This window comes from Engystomops pustulosus, chromosome 2, assembly GCF_040894005.1.
Source record: "Engystomops pustulosus chromosome 2, aEngPut4.maternal, whole genome shotgun sequence".
Taxonomy (NCBI): domain Eukaryota; kingdom Metazoa; phylum Chordata; class Amphibia; order Anura; family Leptodactylidae; genus Engystomops; species Engystomops pustulosus.
This window is the reverse complement of record NC_092412.1, coordinates 190,189,030-190,209,202: the sequence shown is the minus strand read 5'-3', so window position 1 is coordinate 190,209,202 and position 20,173 is coordinate 190,189,030. Positions and strand designations below refer to the sequence as shown.

The 20,173-nt window shown below is 42.3% G+C and overlaps 1 protein-coding gene across 1 annotated transcript in view; it reads left to right on the top strand.

The window, feature by feature from the left end:
- TAFA3 (TAFA chemokine like family member 3) overlaps positions 1-20,173 on the top strand; it is a 320,332-nt gene that overhangs the window by 275,916 nt on the left and 24,243 nt on the right. The window lies entirely within an intron of this gene.

Here is a 20,173-nt window from a genome sequence, read left to right as displayed (position 1 = left end):
AATTCAAATCACCCCCCTTTCCCTAGAAAACATAATAAACAGTAAAAATCACAGACACATTAGGTATCACAGCGTCCCAAAATGCCCGATCTATCAAAATATAAAAACAGTTACGGCCGGCGGTGACCTCCGAGACGGGAAATGGAACCCAACCGAAGAATAAAGTAGAGGTGTTATTTGGAGCGCACAGTCAAAGTATTAAAAACTGAGCCCACAAGAGCGTGCATTTTTTTTTCAATTTTTCCACATTTGGAATTTTTTCCAGCTTCGCAGTACACGGCATGTTAAAATAAATAACATTACGGGAAATTAAAATTTGTTACGCACAAAATAAGCCCTCACACAGGTCTGTACACGTAAAAATGAAAAAGTTATGAATTTTTGAAGGTGGAGAGCGAGAAATGAGCTAAAAAACCCTGGTCCTTAAGGTTAAGGACCAGGCCATTTTTATTTTTTGCATTCCTATTTTTTGGGCAGTGTCATGGCTTGTTTTTCGTATAACAATGTGTCCTTTCTAGTAACAGCATTTCATCACAGCCTGTTATAGGAAAGCTGGAACAAAATTTCAAATTGGAATTGTAGAAAAAACACATGCTCCATATTTTTGTGGACAGTTTCACTGCACACTCAAATTGTCTAGATGTTTAAAAGCTATTGGACTGAAAGCCAACTCTGTAGTGATGAAACTTCTCATTAACCGAAAGAATCAAAAGCTTAGACTCACCTTTGCTGAGGAGTAGGTTGTGTGACAGAGGAGAAGAGGGCCACAGTTTCATTTATTTGGATCTGAAAGGAAACAATAAACAAAACAATAATTAAAGTCTGGCCCAAAGTAAAGAAGTCAGTGAACGGTAGTGGAGGAAGTTTCATTGTTTGGAGAATGTTTTGTTCTGCAGGAGTTGGATCTCTCCTACAGCTACATTGCTGAATGAGTGAATGCAAGTGTGTATCAGAACCGTCTTTCACAACATGTGGTTCCTTCCTTGCATTCTTCTCTCAGTGAGCTTCCAGTAGCATGGCGTACCCCTTACATAAATCTAGAGATGAGCGAACATACTCGTCCGAGCTTGATGCTCGATCGAGCATTAGCGTACTCGTAACTGCTCGTTGCTCGGACGAGTATTTCGCCCGCTCGAGAAAATGGCAGCTCCCGCCGTTTTGCTTTTTGGCGGCCAGAAACAGAGCCAATCACAAGCCAGGAGACTCTGCACTCCACCCAGCATGACGTGGTACCCTTACACGTAGATAGCAGTGGTTGGCTGGCCACATCAGGTGACCCTGGGATAGACTAGCCGCTGCCCGCGTAGCTAGGCGACAGCAGGCGGTGCTCAAACTGCTGAGCCTAGGCGATAAAAGGCACACCGCCCAAGAACTATTACAGGGCATCACGGCGCAGACTGATCTGTGGCTGGCACCGCTGAACCTGAAGCCAGGCATGGTTGTGTGTGACAACGGCCGTAACCTGGTGGCGGCTCTGCAACTCGGCAGACTGACACATGTGCCATGCCTGGCCCATGTGTTAAATCTGATAGTTCAGCGTTTCCTCAAGACATACCCCAATCTGTCTGATTTGCTCACGAAGGTGCGCCGCATCTGTGCGCATTTCAGGAAGTCCAGCACAGATGCTGCCACTCTCAGGGCAGCGCAGCGCCGCCTCCAACTGCCCGCTCACCGACTGTTGTGCGACGTGCCCACGAGGTGGAATTCAACACTGACCATGTTATCCAGAGTTTACCAGCAGCGCCGAGCGATTGTAGACTGCCAGATGTCAACTTCCACCAGAACTGGTAGTCAGGTCAGTCAGCTTCCTCAAGTCTACAATGAGGAGTGGACGTGGATGTCTGATATCTGTCAGGTGCTGAGTAACTTTGAGGAGTCAACACAGATGGTCAGTGGCGATGCCGCCATCATCAGCCTCACCATCCCGCTGCTTGGCCTGTTGAAAAACTCTCTGGTCAGCATGAAGTCGGAAGCTTTGCGCTCCTAACAAGAGACAGGGGAAGAAGATTCCCTTGTTGATAGCCAAAGCACCCTTAGGTCTGTTTCTCAGCGCATATCGGAGGAGGTGGAGGTGGAGGAGGATGAGGAGGAAGAGGAGGAGAATGTTGGCGAGACACAAGAGGGGACCATTGTTGAGTCCTACACTGTTGAGCGTGTATGGGCAGAAGAAGAGGAGTTGGAGGAGTTGGAGGAGGAGGAAATGGACAGTCAGGCCAGTGAGGGGAGTGAATTCTTACGCGTTGGTACTCTGGCGCATATGGCAGATTTCATGCTAGGCTGCCTATCCCGTGACCCTCGCGTTCAAAGAATTTATTCCAGCACCGATTACTGGGTGTTCACTCTCCTGGACCCACGGTACAAGCAAAATCTTTCCACTCTCATCCCTGGAGAGGAAAGGAGTGTGAGAATGCATGAATACCAGCAGGCCCTGGTGCACAAGCTGAAACAGTATTTCCCTTCTGACAGCGCTAGCGGCAGAGTGCGTAGTTCTGCGGGACAAGTAGCGAGGGAGAGTAGGCGAGCAGGCAGCTTGTCCAGCACTGGCAAGGGTACGCTTTACAAGGCTTTTGCCAGCTTTATGTCACCCCAGCAAGACACTGTCACCTGTCCCCAGTCTCGGCAGAGTAGGGCTGATCTTTACAGAAAGATGGTGAGGGAGTACGTAGCTGACCATACCATCGTCCTAAATGATGACACAGCTCCCTACAACTACTGGGTTTCAAAGCTGGACATGTGGCACGAACTGGCGCTCTACGCCTTGGAGGTTCTTGCCTGCCCTGCCGCTAGCGTCTTGTCAGAGCGGGTTTTCAGTGCAGCTGGTGGCATCATCACCGATAAGCGTACACGCCTGTCGACTGACAGCGCTGACAGGCTGACGCTTATCAAGATGAATAAAGCATGGATTTCTCCTAATTTCAAATCTCCAGCAGGTGAAGGAAGCTCAACCTGAATAATTTATCCACTCCTCCTCCTCCTCATTTTCCTCCTTCTCCTCCTCTTTCTACAGTAAAGCAGAGGAAACTGGCTGTTTTTTGACAGGGCCCACTGGCTCTAGGTATAGTACTTTATGCATTTAATTTTTCTGGAGGGCCACCGACACGGTCCTCTGTTTTAAACAATTTTTGGGAGTGCCACATACAGGCACTCAATCTATTCAATTTTTCTGGAGGGCCACCTTTCCGGTCCTCTGTTTTAAACAATTTTTTGGGACTGCCACATACAGGCACTCAATCTATTCCATTTTTCTGGAGGGCCACCTACCTGCTCCTCTGGTTTAAAAACTTTTTTGGACTGCCACATACAGGCACTCAATCTATTCCATTTTTCTGGAGGGCCACTTACCTGCTCCTCTGGTTTAAAAACTTTTTTGGACTGCCACATACAGGCACTCAATCTATTCCATTTTTCTGGAGGGCCACCTACCTGCTCCTCTGGTTTGAAAACTTTTTTGGACTGCCACATACAGGCACTCAATCTATTCCATTTTTCTGGAGGGCCACCTACCTGCTCCTCTGGTTTGAAAAATTTTTTGGACTGCCACATACAGGCACTCAATCTATTCCATTTTTCTGGAGGGCCACCTACCTGCTCCTCTGGTTTGAAACATTTTTTGGACTGCCACATACAGGCACTATCCAAATTGAATTGTCTCCATAGCAGCCTCCATACGTTGTCTCCATTGCTACCTCCAAAAGTCGTCCATATAGCTGCCTCCATACATCGTCCCTTTATCAAACGAGGTTTGTCAGGCCGAAATTTGGGTTGTTTTCATGGATTCCACATCAAAGTTGTTAACTTTGTCGCCACCCTGCTGTGTTATCCACAAAATACACTGGCAAACTTTTACCATTTACGGATATGATTTCAGCGCTTCTTGCGCATCTGTTTACATTCCCCTCACACGCCATATCCTAAACTTATAAGAACGCTACTACACTTGATCTTATACAAAAGGTTCTTAGAAGTGCTGTTTGGGGAGTAGCCTAGAGACAGGGGCTTGGATTGGCGAAAGCTGTCCTAGCAGCGGAGCGCCAGCTCCATGCGCATCATGCGCTTCTTGCGCATCTGTTTACATTCCCCTCACCCGCCATATCCCAAACTTATAAGAACGCTACTACACTTAACTTGGTGCAGGCTGGGACCGAGTCTGACCCTGGGGCTGGTCATATACTGCCGACGCAGAGGATTGCGGGGCCTACCTCGGTCCAGGTCTCAAAGGCCTACTATACCTCCAAATCCTCCCACCCCTCCTCCACCTCCTCCTCCTCCGAATTACCATCCGTGGGCATGGCGCCATCAGTCGGTAGCTCTAGGCACAGCAGCAGTGCCGTTGCTTAGCGACAGCAGGCGGTGCTCAAACTGCTGAGCCTAGGTGATAAAAGGCACACCGCCCAAGAGCTATTGCAGGGCATTCCACATCAAACTTGTTAACTTTGTCGCCACCCTGCTGTGTAAGCCACAAAATATACTGGAAAACTTTTTTCATTTACGGATATTATTTCAGCGCTTCTTGCGCAGATGTTTACATTCCCCTCACCCGCCATATCCCAAACTTATAAGAACGCTACTACACTTGATCTTATCCGAAAGGTTCTTAGAAGTGCTGTTTGGGGAGTAGCCTAGAGACAGGGGCTTGGATTGGCGAAAGCTCGCCTGGCAGCGGAGCGCCAGCTCCATGCCAAGAACCAACTAACATAGTTTTAACTGCAGCACCTTTAATCTACTACTAGTTCACTGCCTCCATACATCGTCCCCTTATCAAACGAGCTGTGTCAGGCAGAATTTTGGATTGTTTTCATGGCTTCCATGTTAACTTTGTCGCCACCCTGCTGTGTAATCCACAAAATATACTGGCAAACTTTTATCATGTACCAATATTATTTGAGCGCTTCTTGCTCACCTCCTTTGGTTCCTCTCTGCTACCCATTGGTTTGAAGCCTGAGTCCATTTAGGGTATGTCGCCATGCCACTCTCTAGCCTTCCGCTGCTGCCGCTGCCTCTGCATGCCGTCCCCTATAGTGTCAGGGTCAATTATTGGATGTTTTAGATGCTATCTAGCTTCATTCTGTCACTCTGTCATGGCCATGCTGTTGGCCATAATTTTGGCATAATGGTGCATTTAAGCAGCCTCAGAGGCATCCATGCATGCTGCCCCTGCTGTTTCCTGTCCATTTCCGTGGTGTTTCAATCCTTTTCTGAGGTTCCCAGGTGTTTGGCCAAGCTTCCCTGTGCAGAGCCTTGGTCCCCTTGAAAAATGCTCGAGTCTCCCATTGACTTCAATGGGGCTCGTTACTCGAAACGAGCACTCGAGCATCGGGAAAAGTTCGTCTCGAATAACGAGTACCCGAGCATTTTAGTGCTCGCTCATCTCTACATAAATCCATCAAATGTTCATCAATGTAGATTACATTATTTCTGAAAGACTCAAATGATCATACATTATTCTCTAATTTTACTTTCTAGTGTATGTAGTTTCAATTGACAAAAGATTTTTGTGACATTAACAGGGTGACAGTTTCTTGCACTATTTGGTTTCCTAAGGTGGACCTTCTATACAGCATATTACATTTAGGCCCCCCAAATCATTATGTAGCTCTGCCCCAAATTGTTATGTTATATATAGCCCACCAAATTAGTACATTACATATAGACCCCCTAAATTGTTATATTACAAATTTATAATCATGATGCCCCACACTTTCCCTGTCCGCAAAATGTGCTTGTTATAAACAATAAAAACATTTACTCACTTTAGTCGGCCCCTGCGTTCTCTCCTGTCTTCTCCTTGCTGCAGCTGGATGGATGGGAACAGAATGCACAGCCATGTGATCTGAGGTCAGAGTTAGACATGCACTGAGAAGTCTCCCGGCCACTTTACATTAACTCTGACATTGCATTGCGTCTTAAAGACGTAGACGTTTTGCCTTTTTCAACACAGCAATAGTACTTGAGTGGGCGATTCTGGCTGCATTAATTACAATTAATGGCAGGGGCATCCTATGGGTGCGGAGGCTCCGTGTTGGCACAGATATTGTGGTCCACTGGTCTACTGGTGGGCCAGTCTGATCCTGATTACAATAATTATAAGAAAAGGTACAAAAAGTATAATAATCCTTAGATGAGGCAAAGTTGAAAAGAAAACTGAAAGATCTACTAATGATAAAACTATCTAGAAATCTTAGCAACAGAGAAATAAATTGTATCAATGTAAGTGGCAAAGATACTTCTTTTGGAAAGAAAACTTGCATGGTACTCTACTCTGTTACTATTACAAAGTGCAACAAGTTCATTGTCAGAACATACTCTTCTATTCTGCTAACAAGCTATAATCCCCTTAGTAAGATGAAACTGACTCTGCAGCTGGCTCCCCTAGCCTTGACCTTCTGACATCAAAGTAGAAAAGAAAAGCTCATAGTGCAAAGTGTTTTCATGTGGCTGAGTAAATGAGGGAGATAGGGAACAAAGGGAAGCTCAGATTCTACATTCACTGATTCCGAATATGTCAAGTACTCAACACTGGCTTCTCTGGTTTATCCTCAAAAACACACAGAGCAGTAAAACCAGGTCACTGTTTCTAATTGACATGGAACATTACTGCTGTATAGAAAAGTCCAGATTCAAAATGTCAGAACTGTTATTCTAGGCTGTGCTGTACAGACTGTGAAGCAGGCATGGCAAACATGGAGAAATACCACTTTCATATTTCTAGTCTGTGCAGAGTTTTAGTGTAATTTACAGGAGAGAACTATTGGGGAACTAGAGGCAACAATTGCTCCTTTGGGTTGTTTCCAGGTATATAAACATTCTTTTTAATATTGTATTACCTTTATACCGTACAGGATATCGATTTGATATCGATTCACATTAACACTTATGGGGAAAAACCAGCATAAGCATTGATACCTTGTGATGGATGTTAATTCCAGATCTCCACTGGCATAACATTGGATAGCTGGTTGTAAAACATCCTCAGACACCAAGGGATCCAAATATAATAGAGTAAAAGTTGGCATTTATTTATATGCCTGAAAAATACCCTGTGGATACCCTGCATAAACCTTCACCACTGGTGCGTCTATATACACACGTACTGTATACATTATCTGATTGAGCATGCATGCAGACCTCAACCACATGTTTATTTTATTGGACCTTGTGTGGTCCCTTTTTTGCACCCCATTTGGCTCACCAAAGGACCCTCTGGACAGTTCTAGGGACCTGAGCCTGCGATGACCTACTGGTGGACAATTTCCTAAATTTTGATATTACTAATTTACTACCATGTATTATAAAATTGTTTGATATTCCTAATCTTTGGCTATTATATTTTTGGACAAACTTAGATATGAGACTTGTTACTTACCTACATTGTGTGGACCTTTTTTTTAGAAACAGGGATCCTACCTTGTATGATTTTTTTTAATGTGTGGCTTCTGCTTGCAAGCATATAAGTAAATAGTAAATATGTGAATCGACCTTGAGCAGCATCTTTTGTATTTTAATTTATTTAGGAATTATATTTGCAAAGTGTTTAGTGTTGGTTTCTGTAGGGGTTGATTTTTTTATTTGTTAAAGTACAAAATTTTGCATTGGGTGAGACTGGTCACTTTTGTCTTTTTTCACAGGCAGTTGCTCTGTTTGGTGCACGGGGAGCACCAATATTCATTCTTACTTAGATCTTTATCTGTAAGATTGCGATACCAGTCATCTCTAAGTACACATCAATAATTATCAATTTACTCACCTTTATATTTGTACGGTCATGTACTAACATTAGTTGTTTCGGTATGGTCACTTAGCGTCCACCAATAATCTTGCACCTAGCATGTGCATGTGCTATACTCGCCATTTCGGTACACTGGAACTAAACTTTTGAGGTTTACCTGTGACATCTTTCTTTTGTGCTGTACTTTGTGAATGATGTCGACACCTGTGTACAAAGTATAGTGATCATAAAAAGGTAGTATAACTGGTTAGGAGGCATGTTACCCCTGATAAAGTAGCTGTGAGCGACAAAATGCGTGGAAAACAAGTCTGTCTTGAGCGTTCGTTCCTGATGTGTTGTTACACTGCGGATCTCTAGGGAGCAAGTGTTGTTACTCATTGTGATAGCTGTCTTGCAGTCACTTTATACTTTGATAATATCTTTTTTTACCTAGCAGTTGACTTATGGCATAATTTTCTTTAACTGTTTTATTGAAGTAATACGGTATTGACATTACAGCAAATTTTCCACCAAATGTACAACATTATCTATGGATCCAATAAAACGTTACATCATTGTAGATAAGATAATTTCAGCATAAATCCAAGTACAGACGGTCCCCTACTTAAGAACACATGACCCCTAGATACAAATGGACCTCTGGATGTTGATAAAACCTGCCTGTTTATAAACATATGCTATTTGTACTGTCTGTAGGTGATGGTACAGTGGGAACGAAAAATATTCAGACTCTTTCAAAGTTTTCACTTTTTTTATTGCAGACAATTAAAAAAAACTTTTTGCTTTGCTCAATAATGTACACTCTGCACCCCATCTTGACAAATAACTGAATTGCAGATATTCTTTTAAATTTATTTAACAAGAAAAAACTAAATATCACATGATCATAAGTATTTTGAGCTAGTACAGTCGTCTTGGAAATTATGCAACCAATTTTTCACACCTGCATTTGAAGATCTTCTGGCATTCTTCCGTGCAGATCCTTTGCAGTTCCCACAGGTTGGATGGCGAACGTTGGTGGACAGCCATTTTCAAGTCTCTCCAAAAATGCTCAATTGGGTTTAGGTCAGGGCTCTGGCTGGTAGGTGATAAGCAGTGCTTGATTTTCTCCACAGACACTTAGAATTAACACTAAAAAGTTTAATCTTCATCTAATCGGATAAGATAATCTTATCTCTCATAGTCTGGGATTCCTTTATGTGTTCTTTTTACAAACTGTATGTGGCTTTTAAAGCCAGGCAAGGCTTCTATCGAAACACTCTGACCTAAGTTCCTGAATGGTAGAGGGATGCATTGATAATTGACTTTGTGGAACTTTCTTCTATCTCCTGTGGGGAATTGCTCTGGTAGTTGACTGGTAGCAGTGCAGGAAGCAGTGACACACGCAGGTTTAAAAGTCCAACTTAAGTCTTTATTCACACTTGCAAAACAGAACACAAATTCAGCCTTGGCTTAGGCACATGCAAAAACATTATAAAAGTAATTCCTGCCCGGCTAGGCGCTGTCTAATACATTTGGAGGACCCTAGCTATCCGGGTACCAGGCTGCCTGGCACCCGCTCTTGGCCAGCAGTAAGACAGGAGGCCCTCAGTTACCTTTGCTGTGAGAATGCAATCTCGCTTTCAGCTCTCCAGGTAGGGCCTCCTGTCTTACTGCTGGCCAAGAGCGGGTGTCAGGCAGCCTGGTACCCGGATAGCTAGGGTCCTCCAAATGTATTAGACAGCGCCTAGTCGGGCGCTTAAGTTGGACTTTTAAACCTGCGTGTGTCACTGATTCCTGCACTGCTACCAGTCAACTAACAGAGCAATTCCCCACACATGATGGAGGATGCGGGCAAGCTGGGTGTTTTGCCACTAATGAGGATTCATTTGCATCCAGCTGGAAGTCCTGCATAACTACCTGGTGCAGACTTCCCACAAGGGCTCCACCCTGGGGAAGAGACAGGCTACATCAAAGGCCTGTGGAGCTGTGGCAGTGACCTGGTACTGTGAGTTTTTGGGGTGCCTGGCAGTAGGCCAGCACCTGGTGAGGTAGTGAACCTTGATGTATAGTTAGTGCCGGAAACGTAGGCTTTATTTTTGCTGTTTTGTTTATTTTGTTTTTACTGCCGAATAAAACTGGCTGCGGTCAGTTATACCCAAGTCGCACAGTGTGGACAGTGAAGTTACTTGTGTGCTGGTAAATTGTGCCGTCTACCCCAGGAGACGACGATCCCGGACCTAATCCCTTACATATGGTGGAGGTATGCTATGGCACAATATAGCACAAGAACTGTATTGCAGCAGGATTTAAAGGGCCAGTAGCCCCATTTGAGAGACAGTCTCTAAAGCTTGTGTTGTCTGAGGAGAGAGACACGGACCCAGAGACTGGTGTTTGCTGCTGGTAACACTGTGGGGCTGCGAAAAGCCTAAATAAGTTTGTCTCTGCGGAGACCTACAGAGACTGTTACTGTTTTGATTGAATTCTTGCCATGGGTCCAATGGATGAATTTGAGAGGCGCTTGTGGCAGATGATGTGGGATGAAGACCCTAAAATACTGAAAGGTTATTCCCAAAGTAACGTGGCAGAGGTTGAAGTGAAACGTGAGGCTGCATGGGAGCAACTACAGAGGTCCCTGGATATACAGACTTCTAGACAACATGGAGGTTCTACAACACCAGTTGTGTTTCCACCCGCATGCCCTACACTGCCTGATGCTGCTAGGAGGCCTGCCAAGCCAAGCGGATGCTGCTCCATTGTCCAAGGAGCCTGTGAAGTGTCTGCAAATCCAGTGGGAAAAATGGTGTGTGCTGTTGCCAAGGACAACCAACTGGATCAGGTATGCAGATGCCTTAAAATGGACTGTTGTGTGGCTGGTTGCCCTGCTGCCAAATGGCCTAGTGTGAAAAGGTCTCTACTGCAGCGCAAAGAGGTGGTTGCTAGGGGCAACCATCAGTGGCAGCATGTGGCTGTCCCATCTGTGCAGCGGAAGGAGCCATGCTGGAGCTACCAATGTGTGGATGTCTGTGCACCTCATTGTCCTCAGGTCTGGAGGCGAACTGAGCCTTAATCAAATGGCTGTAAGTGCCAATATTGTGGATGAGCTTGCCAATAGAGATGAGGTCTATAAGGCTGACAATGTGTTTTGGCCTACTGATATATGTTCCACTAAATGCTTTCGTACTCCAGACTCTGTGGGATGTGAGGATCCACAGTTTCAGTCACTGGTTGATGACCAAGAAGGTAAAATGTCCGATGACAACCAGAGGTCTACTGCACCTAAATACTATGAGGAGACCTGTTTTACAAATGTGAGTGTGAACAATGCCAAGAAAGTCGCATACAAACTGAAAAATCATAGGATAAGTTGTTCGGGTGGAAAACCTTATAAATGCCATGTTCACTTTGCCAAAAAAGCTGCAGCAAAGAGGCACATGTTGCAGAAGCATACTGACATGATTGATGTTTTGCATTGTCTGTCCCATGATAAGGACCTTGAAGAGCATTTGAGCATCCAGCTCGCATTCAAGTTCCAAGGCAAGAAATGTGGGGTTGTCAAGTGTTTTAACAGCATTTTGCACCAGAAATCTTGCAAAAAGGTGACAAGGCTGAAACCTGACCAATGTGAACAGGTCTGTAAGCCAAGCATGATGCTTAATTGCACGCAGTCTGAGTTTGTGTATGAACAGGGTGTGAGTGAGACTACGAGCCGTGGAATTGCTGAGGTGGATCCTGATTGTGGAGACTATGAAGATACGGTGAGGGAACTTAAAGTGGAGACCACAGCAGTACATGAGTGTGTAGCAGAACAACCCTTGCCTCCATTCCACTCCACTCCTTCTAATAAACTCAGAGGTAAACTGTTGGAAGAATTGAATCTGCCAAATGGCGCTGTTGCTGGTAACCCAGTTTATGATCCAGGTACAGGGGCAAGAGTATACCCCAAACTCCAGGTGATGAGTGGCTTAAATACCAATCTACTACAAGCAGATGGCAAGGAAGATGGTTGTGATGTTCAGAGTCTGACAGAAGTGAGTGACCTGTGTGATGATTTGAAAAGCAGTAGGAAGAAGCAACATCCTGAAAAACCTAAAATGGTAGCTGAGGTTGTGGATGGTGGTCTCCAAGAAAGTGATTGTAAGGTGCCGATAAGAACCCTGCAAGTGCCCGTTGGGGAGGAACGGCGGACTGATCTGGAAAAACTCCAGATCCTGAAGGAACCTGTGGCTGTTGCTTGTAGAGGTGAGCTTCACTCGTATGAAGAGAATATGGCCAGTAATGGTGTGACAGAAGAGGAGAATCTACTAGATCACACATTACCGCTGATAGATGGGTACCAGGCAATTCAAGACAGAAGTGGTGAGATGGAAACATGGGCTGTCTTGTCCTCTAAAATGACACCAAGGAGAAAGAATCCAGTAGGTGCACCACCCATGAAGAAAAAGAAAAGTCTTGGGCTTAGTCATGCATGGCCAAAATCCCCTAATGTAACATTTGTGGCAGGAGTGACTCCAAATGTAATTATACCCTGGAGGGGGGTTGATCTATGTGAAAAAGTCCTACGGCCTTTATCAGGGGGGGAGGATATGTGGCAGGGTAACTGCCACTACAGTAGATTTTGGGTATAGAATGAGTATGTGGCTGGATGGATGTGGGAAAGCTGGGTGTTTTTGCCACTAATGAGGATTCATTTGCATCCAGCTGGAAGTCCTGCATAACTACCTGGTGCAGACTTCCCACAAGGGCTCCACCCTGGGGAAGAGACAGGCTACATCAAAGGCCTGTGGAGCTGTGGCAGTGACCTGGTACTGTGAGTTTTTGGGGTGCCTGGCAGTAGGCCAGCACCTGGTGAGGTAGGGAAACTCAATGTATAGTTAGTGCTGGAAAGGCATAGGCTTTATTTTTGCTGTTTTGTTTATTTTGTTTTTACTGCCGAATAAAACTGGCTGCGGTCAGTTATACCCAAGTCGCACAGTGTGGACAGTGAAGTTACTTGTGTGCTGGTAAATTGTGCCCGTCTACCCCAGGAGACGACGATCCCGGACCTAATCCCTTACACTCCCTACTGCATCTCTGGAGCTCAGCCACTTTGATCTTGGGGTTTTTCTTTACCTCTCTCACCAAGGCTCTTTCCCCATGACTGCTTAGTTTGGTGTCACGACCAGGTCATAGAAGAGTTGTTGTTGTCCCAAACTTCTTCCATTTAAGAATTTTGGAGGCCACTGTGCTCCTAGGAACCATGAGTCCTGCAGAATTTCCTATGTAACTTTGGTTATATTTGTGTCTTGCTACAATTCTGTGTCTGAGCTCATTGCACAGTTCCTTAGACCTTAAGATTCTCATGTGCTCTGACATCCACTGTGAGCTGTGAGGTCTTATATAGACAGGTGTGTCTCTTTATTAATCATGTCCAATCAGTTTAATTAAACCCAACTGGATTCAAATGAAGGATTAGAACCACCTCAAGGAGGATCAGAAGTAAATAGACAGAATGTTAGTATGAGTGTCACAACTTATGACCATGTGATACTTCCGTTTTCTTGCTTAATAAAATAGCAAAAATATCATCATTTCATTTTTTTCTGTCAAGATGGGATGCCGAGTGTAGATTAATGAGCAAAAAAAATGTTTGCTCTTGCCAATTGGCTGCAATGAAACAAAGAGAGGAAAATTTAAAGTGTAATAATACTACCTGTACCCACTGTATAATAGGGATTCATATGGAAGTATCTGGTTAATGTTAGGTTTTCACATTCTCTGGGTTGGTGTGAATCATTCAATCTCAAGTTAATTCCAGGATTCTTTGTAAAGCAATCCAAGTGAGCACACTTCTGGCGTACATGGTACTGTTAGGGGGATTAGGTCAGAGAGAAAATCAGTCACACATTTCCAGAAGTTTTATATTTTTACATTATTATTTAACTATTACATGTGCCAAAAGTCATTTTTGAAGTGGTGTTGGGTGTGCATCCCATTCTTATGGCTTATCAATAAAAATTTGTTTTTTATACTGTTCGTGATGGTTGGCCATTTCTTAACACTCCTCTGTTCTTGTTCTTCTATGGTTGCTCCTTTGCCCTGGTGTCTGAGAAAGTCTCAAAAGTCCCCAGCACATACATCAATAGTGTATAGTAGGTGGATGTCTCTGCCTGTCACCAAAAAGGACCTGACTAAATGGACAACTACACTAAGTTTTACCATCTATTAGTTCCTTTACACTCTCACATTGTCCACTTTTTGTCTGTGAAGTGGGGAAAGCCACTATTTAACAGTGGTGGGATAGGCAAGTTGGTAGGGGAAGCTGGGTGGGTCTAGCTTTAGGGCTCACTGGCCATGCCTGTTCTTCCTTTTCCATCTTACCCTCCATTCTCAAATAATAGTAGTGTTGGCTTGTAATGTGGAATTTTAGTGATTAATAACATAGGAACCCCACTAATAACTTGGATATAAATAAATAAGATAGGTTGCAGCAATAAGACAGAAAGATAAACACATGCCAAAATGGTAACAAAGCTAGTACTTATCCTTTTGAGGAATTTCTAAGGTGATAACATCCTGATAATTTGAAAGGTAGCACTCCATGTCTTCATCCCAATCTGTTATTTAACAGTTCTGGAACAACTGCAAATGAGAGAATCTCAATGTGAAAATTTGTTGAATCAGTCCAAAAATGTGATAGTGTGCTGGAAGATTTGTCATTTGATAACCTGTGGCGATCAAAATTGTGTATGTACTTTACAACTGGTTAAGTCACTGAAAAGATTCTTTCACTGCGAACCATTTGAAAATATATACACAGTGAAAATAGTGAGAAAACCTAAAATCTTTTAAAAAGCTATTTAAATGAAGAAAAATTCTGCTACTGTGCAAGATTGTTTTGTGTGAGCCTAACTTTCCACTTACTCAAAGTATATGTGATGTATATTCTTTCTCTTAAATGATGCTTTATTGCTATGTGTTCACTTACAAGAAGTACAGCAAGCATTCACATATGCAAAGTTGCATACAGAAAAAAAACAATGACATGGTATCAATCCATACCTTAATCTTAGGTAGGTTTAAGATTATGAGTTTCTTCTAAACACAGTGTCACACCTGTCCACAGGTTATGTGGGGTGTGGCAGCTCAGTCCCCTTCCAGTCAAAGAATAGCAGACACACACCCAACTCATATACTATATGTAATCCTGTACAACATATTTCTAGTAGATTCTACATTTCTTCTCCCATTTCTTCTGGTTGGGTCTTTCTTCTCTGACAAATTAAGGCTACATTCACATGAATGTATGGGGGACTTTTATACAGTTGGCGTATATACGGCGTATATATGTCCCCCATACACTTTAAATGGAATGGGGACTTTGCCGGACAGTAAGAGAAGCACAATGATATCCTTCTATATTCTGGAAGATTCAGAGTTACACAGAAAAAGAACTCATACTAGCTCCCATATCATAGGCAGGGCATATTGTAAACTTTGTAGACTGACCTTTGGGATTTGTTGTTGACCAACTAAGGGCATGGTCAACTAAGGGCATGTTGTTGGTCAAATAAGGGCATGGCTATCCTGCCAGTACCCATTGTGCTCTTTGCATCAGCCTGAGTTGATATTTGGGCAGTTTTTGCAGTTTTCTACACTTAATTATCAGATAGTTTGTTTTGTTAGTGAGTCTGAAACTTTTTAGCTTTTTTTATATGTTTTTATTCCCACTGCCCCATCCCCTTCTCCCTTTTCATATTTCATGATCTTGTGTATGTAAAATGTATATTCTTGCAATAAACATAAATTATTAACACATTTCCCATTATTATTATTACATTTGCCTGGTGTGTACAATGTAAGCATTGCTGACTTGCTCTTCTGTTGCTCATAGTTTGTTTTGTTACACAGTAAATTGCTCAATATCCTTGGATATTACTTGGCACACCAGAGCATGGTGTATTAGTGATCGAGTTAGAGGGGGTGACTCAGGGAACAAAAGTTTTTGTAATTACTGTAAGTATACAGAATTAGTGGATGTTTTATGTTATCCATCAAATGACGTTCACTAGGGAAATAAAGAAGAAAATTTAGTTGCAGCTCACCCAATGTTGTCCTGGATTGTTCAGAGTCTCGGATTCCACACGGACCAGGTGCGTGTAAGCTCACAAATGAACAGTAGGTAATGAATCCAGCGTCTGCATCCAAGATTTGAATTGAAAAGTTTGTCTTTATTGATGGATACTTGTTCCAATAAAACATGAAATACACAATATAGCTTGTGTCACATGTCATCAGCTGGCTATATGATGATATTTATAGCCTGGCTTGGCCTACACATTTCCAGTGTCATCCGACACTCTTATTAATGGCCATGAATAAGAGTGTCTGATGACACTGGAAACGCTTAGGGCAAGCCAGTTCACTAGGGAATGTTTCTTTTCTCTCCATTTAAAAGTTATGGAGGTGGTGAAATGGAAAGTATTTCAATCATGCCATGTATTTCAGTGAGTGAGGAGTTCTGCAACTGGCCTGTTTGCTGCTTATTAACTCAGCAGGCTGTTGGTAAATATTAAGGTGTCCTGATCTGGTGCTGATTTTGCAAAGTACTTAATCCCTTAATGACCAGGCCCTTTTTCATTTTAACTTTTTACTCCCCACCTTCAAAAATCCATAACTTTTTATTTCTCCATGTAGAGAGTTGTTTGGCTTGTTTTCTGCATATCCAATTGCACTTCATTAGGACCATATTTAATATTCCATACCGTGTACTGGGAAGTGTGAAAAAAATTCCAAAAACTGAAATTAGTGAAAAATAGCATTTCTGCCGTTTCTTGTGGGCTTTCACTGTGCACCCCAAATGACATGTCTACTCTATTCTTTGGTTCGGTATGATCATGGGAATACCAAATTTACAAAAATTAAAATGGTACAAAAAAAATTCTTCATTTAGTCATCTTCTGGTGCTAATAACTTATTCATACTTCAGTGTACGGAGCTGTGGGTGCTGTCATTTTTTGAGATTTTTTATGACGTTTTCAATGCTACCATTTGTAGGACTGTACAACCTGTTTATCACTTTTTTAAAAAAAATTTTTATCATTTTGAAAATGGCAAAAAGTGGCAAACAGTTTTGGATTGTGAGGTTGGTTTGCATGTTATGGGATTCTTAGTTGGATGTTAGAGAATATGCTCTGATATCACATGCAGTAGGTCATTGCTTAATTTTTGCTTTGAGTTTGGGATTTAGGAGTAGGGAAAAAACCCCTTCATAGATAGTAGCGGAATGACAGATAAGACAATGTATAGGAGGATGAGGTATTGTCTCTGTATAGGCAAAACATTAAGTGCACAGGTCTTGTGCTGGAATCAGAACATTTTCGCAGGGCATAAGCATGCTAGAAACCTTTGTGTTCAGCCAACTTATAAGGTGCCTTACATTGCCAGGGGACTACTGGGATTGGCCTGAGGTGTAATTGCAAAGGACACACCAGTTGCTTATATTTCATGGGAAGAATGGTAAATTAATATGGTGAAAGGAAGCGGTAGCCCGGTAGACAATATGACCAAGAGGGGCAGTAGACTGGTGGGCACAGATTGTTGGTGTTACAATAATCACTATGTGACCTTAGGTAGACACAAACAGCAGAAACCACTCCTTATAGTAAGTGACAAAAGTATAGTATGGTATGTGTGTTTTTCTGAATAAATAGTCATTTGGTGCCATTTAGTTTAACAAACCAGGATAATAGGTGATGAACAGCAAATCTGTAGGTTAAAGCTTGAATGATATGGCTCTTTAGAAATAAAAAGCACGAACTTAAAATACAATTTTTGCAAAAACTATTAAAAGAAACATAAACATTTCCAATTATTTTATCACTCTAAATGGTAAACAGTGGCCCTGCAAGTACTAAGGAAAATACACAAATCCAAAAATTGGTAATTCTATCTTTTTTCATTTATTTAGATTTTTAGCAACTCATTTTTCAATACTGTTTTTAGATAGAAAGCTATCATTGGTGAGAAGAATGCAAATTAAGATGCACAGCAAGGCTACTGCACAGCATCAATAGAAAGGGACATTTAGCAAGAAGTGTTAATGATGCTGCAAACTGAGGAAATTAAATCCTCTAATTAAAATCCATCTTATAGTACAGAGATTTACAGTAGTCAAATCAAAGTGTTAACAAGAGAATCATTACATGCGGTGGATCCCAAACAATAGTTGTAAATACTGTTTAACTCTTCATCCATATTTAATTTAAATTTTCCCAATTTTCATTACACATAAAGGGATTGTCTATACAGTCCAATTCTGGTTATGCACTATACCATGAAAATAGTCCCCAGTCAAATTTAACCTCTAATTGCACCATAAATTGTAGCTATGAAATTGTGATTTTGGAATTGTATTCTAAAGTATTTTTATAGAAATCTTGCAATAACTAGCAGGATTTATAAAACAAGTATAAGTTGTATATTTATTTATAATTTCTTTGCCCATTTTGCTTTTAAAACTACATTCCAGTAATCAGCAATTGCCATGGTGTAGCTTCGGATATTAGGAGTTGATAATAGAAGATAGCTATGTGCTGTAATTTTTTTCTTTAGAAACCATTAGCGGAAAAAAATTTAATTTTGTTAAGATTATTCACAAAAATGGGTTATCAAAAAGAAAATCCAAAAAGTCCAACACAGTGAAGACCATTTTTGGTAGCTACTTGCTTTATCCATAGATAGGGTTCCCTTCTTAGATATAAACTTTGGGGTCACTTAGAATGTCCTTAGTTTTGAAAGAATAGCGTGAGAGAATGTGCCTATATACACCTATATATGTGTATATTGGCCAATTTCCAACAGCCACCACTCCAATGGTTTAATGGTACATTGTGTTTGCTAACTATGTAAGAAGGATAATGGTTGTCTAGAAAACCCTGGAAGACCCTTGTTCAAGCATGCTAGCACAGCTGAAAACCATTTGGCTGATTAGAGAAGCTATAAAATTGACTTTCCTCTGGGCTGGTTGAGAATCTGGAGCATCACAATGTCCACAAAAATAAAGCTTTCATGTGAAAGTCTATTCTTGGTCTTAGAAATGAAGGCCATGTTAAAAATTCCCAAGAAAGTAAAGATTTCCTACAATGGTGTGTACTACTCCCTTCAGAGGAGAGCACAAGCAGATTCTAACAAGAGCAAAAAGAGAAGTGGGGGGGGGGGGGGCGCTGCATAACTAAGCAACAAGACAGGTACATTAGAGTCTCTAGTTTGAGAAACTGACAACTCGCAGGTCCACAACTGGCAGCTTCTTTAAATCATACTCACCAAATGTCAATGCCAACCTCTACAGTGAAGAGGACACTCCAGGATGCTGCCTTCAGGGCAGAGTGATAAAGAAAGAGAACATTTCTGAGATGCAGAACAACTGAAAAGATGCTGGTAGAGTGCCTGATGCCATCTGGCAAGCATGGTGGAGGTAATGTGACGGTCTGGGGTTGCTTTGGTTTTGGTAAAGTGGAAGATATGTACAAGATCACAGAGATTTTGAATACGGAGGACTATTACTCCATTTTGCAACCCATGCCATACCCTTTGGACAGCAGTTGGACAGCGCCAATTTCATCCAACAACAGGACAATCACCGAAAGGACACCTCCACATTTTACAGGAACTATTAAGGGAAGAAGCAGGCCGTTTATATTCTATCTGTAATAGATTGGCCAGCCCGGTCAGCCGATCCCCATTGAGGTGTTGTGGGAGAAGCTTGACTGTATGGTAAGCAAAAAGTGCCCATCAAGCCAATCCAACTTGTGGGAGGGGCTTCTGGAAGCATGGGGTGAAATTCCCCCCGATTACCTCAGCAAATAAACAGATAAAATGTAAAGGTCTGCAATGCTTTACTTGCAGCAAAGGGAGAATTCTTTGACAAAAGCAAAGTTTGACGGAGAAAATTATTTGAATGAAAAACAAAAATATTTCAAACCTTGTCAATGTCTGGACAATATTTTCTATTCATTTTGCAACTCATTTGAAAACTAAAAGCATGAGTTTTCATTGAAAACACAAAATTGACTCAGTGACCTCAAACTTTTGAGCAGCAGTGTATAGTGTATATGTGACCTAACATCTGCTGTCTACTTAAAGAGAACCCGTCATGCAAAATAACCCCCCTTAACTAAATATATTTTCATAAACTGCCATTAGAGAGCATTGCCCCTATCCCTTCATTATCCCTCTACATGCCTGTAAACCTAAGCAATGAGGTCCTAATGCTGTATGCAAATGACCTGTGAAATGTCCAATGAAGCATTAGCATATTCAAGCTGTCCACTTTATTCATGAGTGGGAGGCACAGCCACACCCCCAGTGCATGACTGACAGGCTGTATAATGATGTGCTTCCTGGTGCTGGCGCTCCCTGCAGCCTGTGTGTGTGTTTAGGAGAGATGCAGCAGCTCCAGGCAGCCATGTTACAGCAGAACATGTCAGA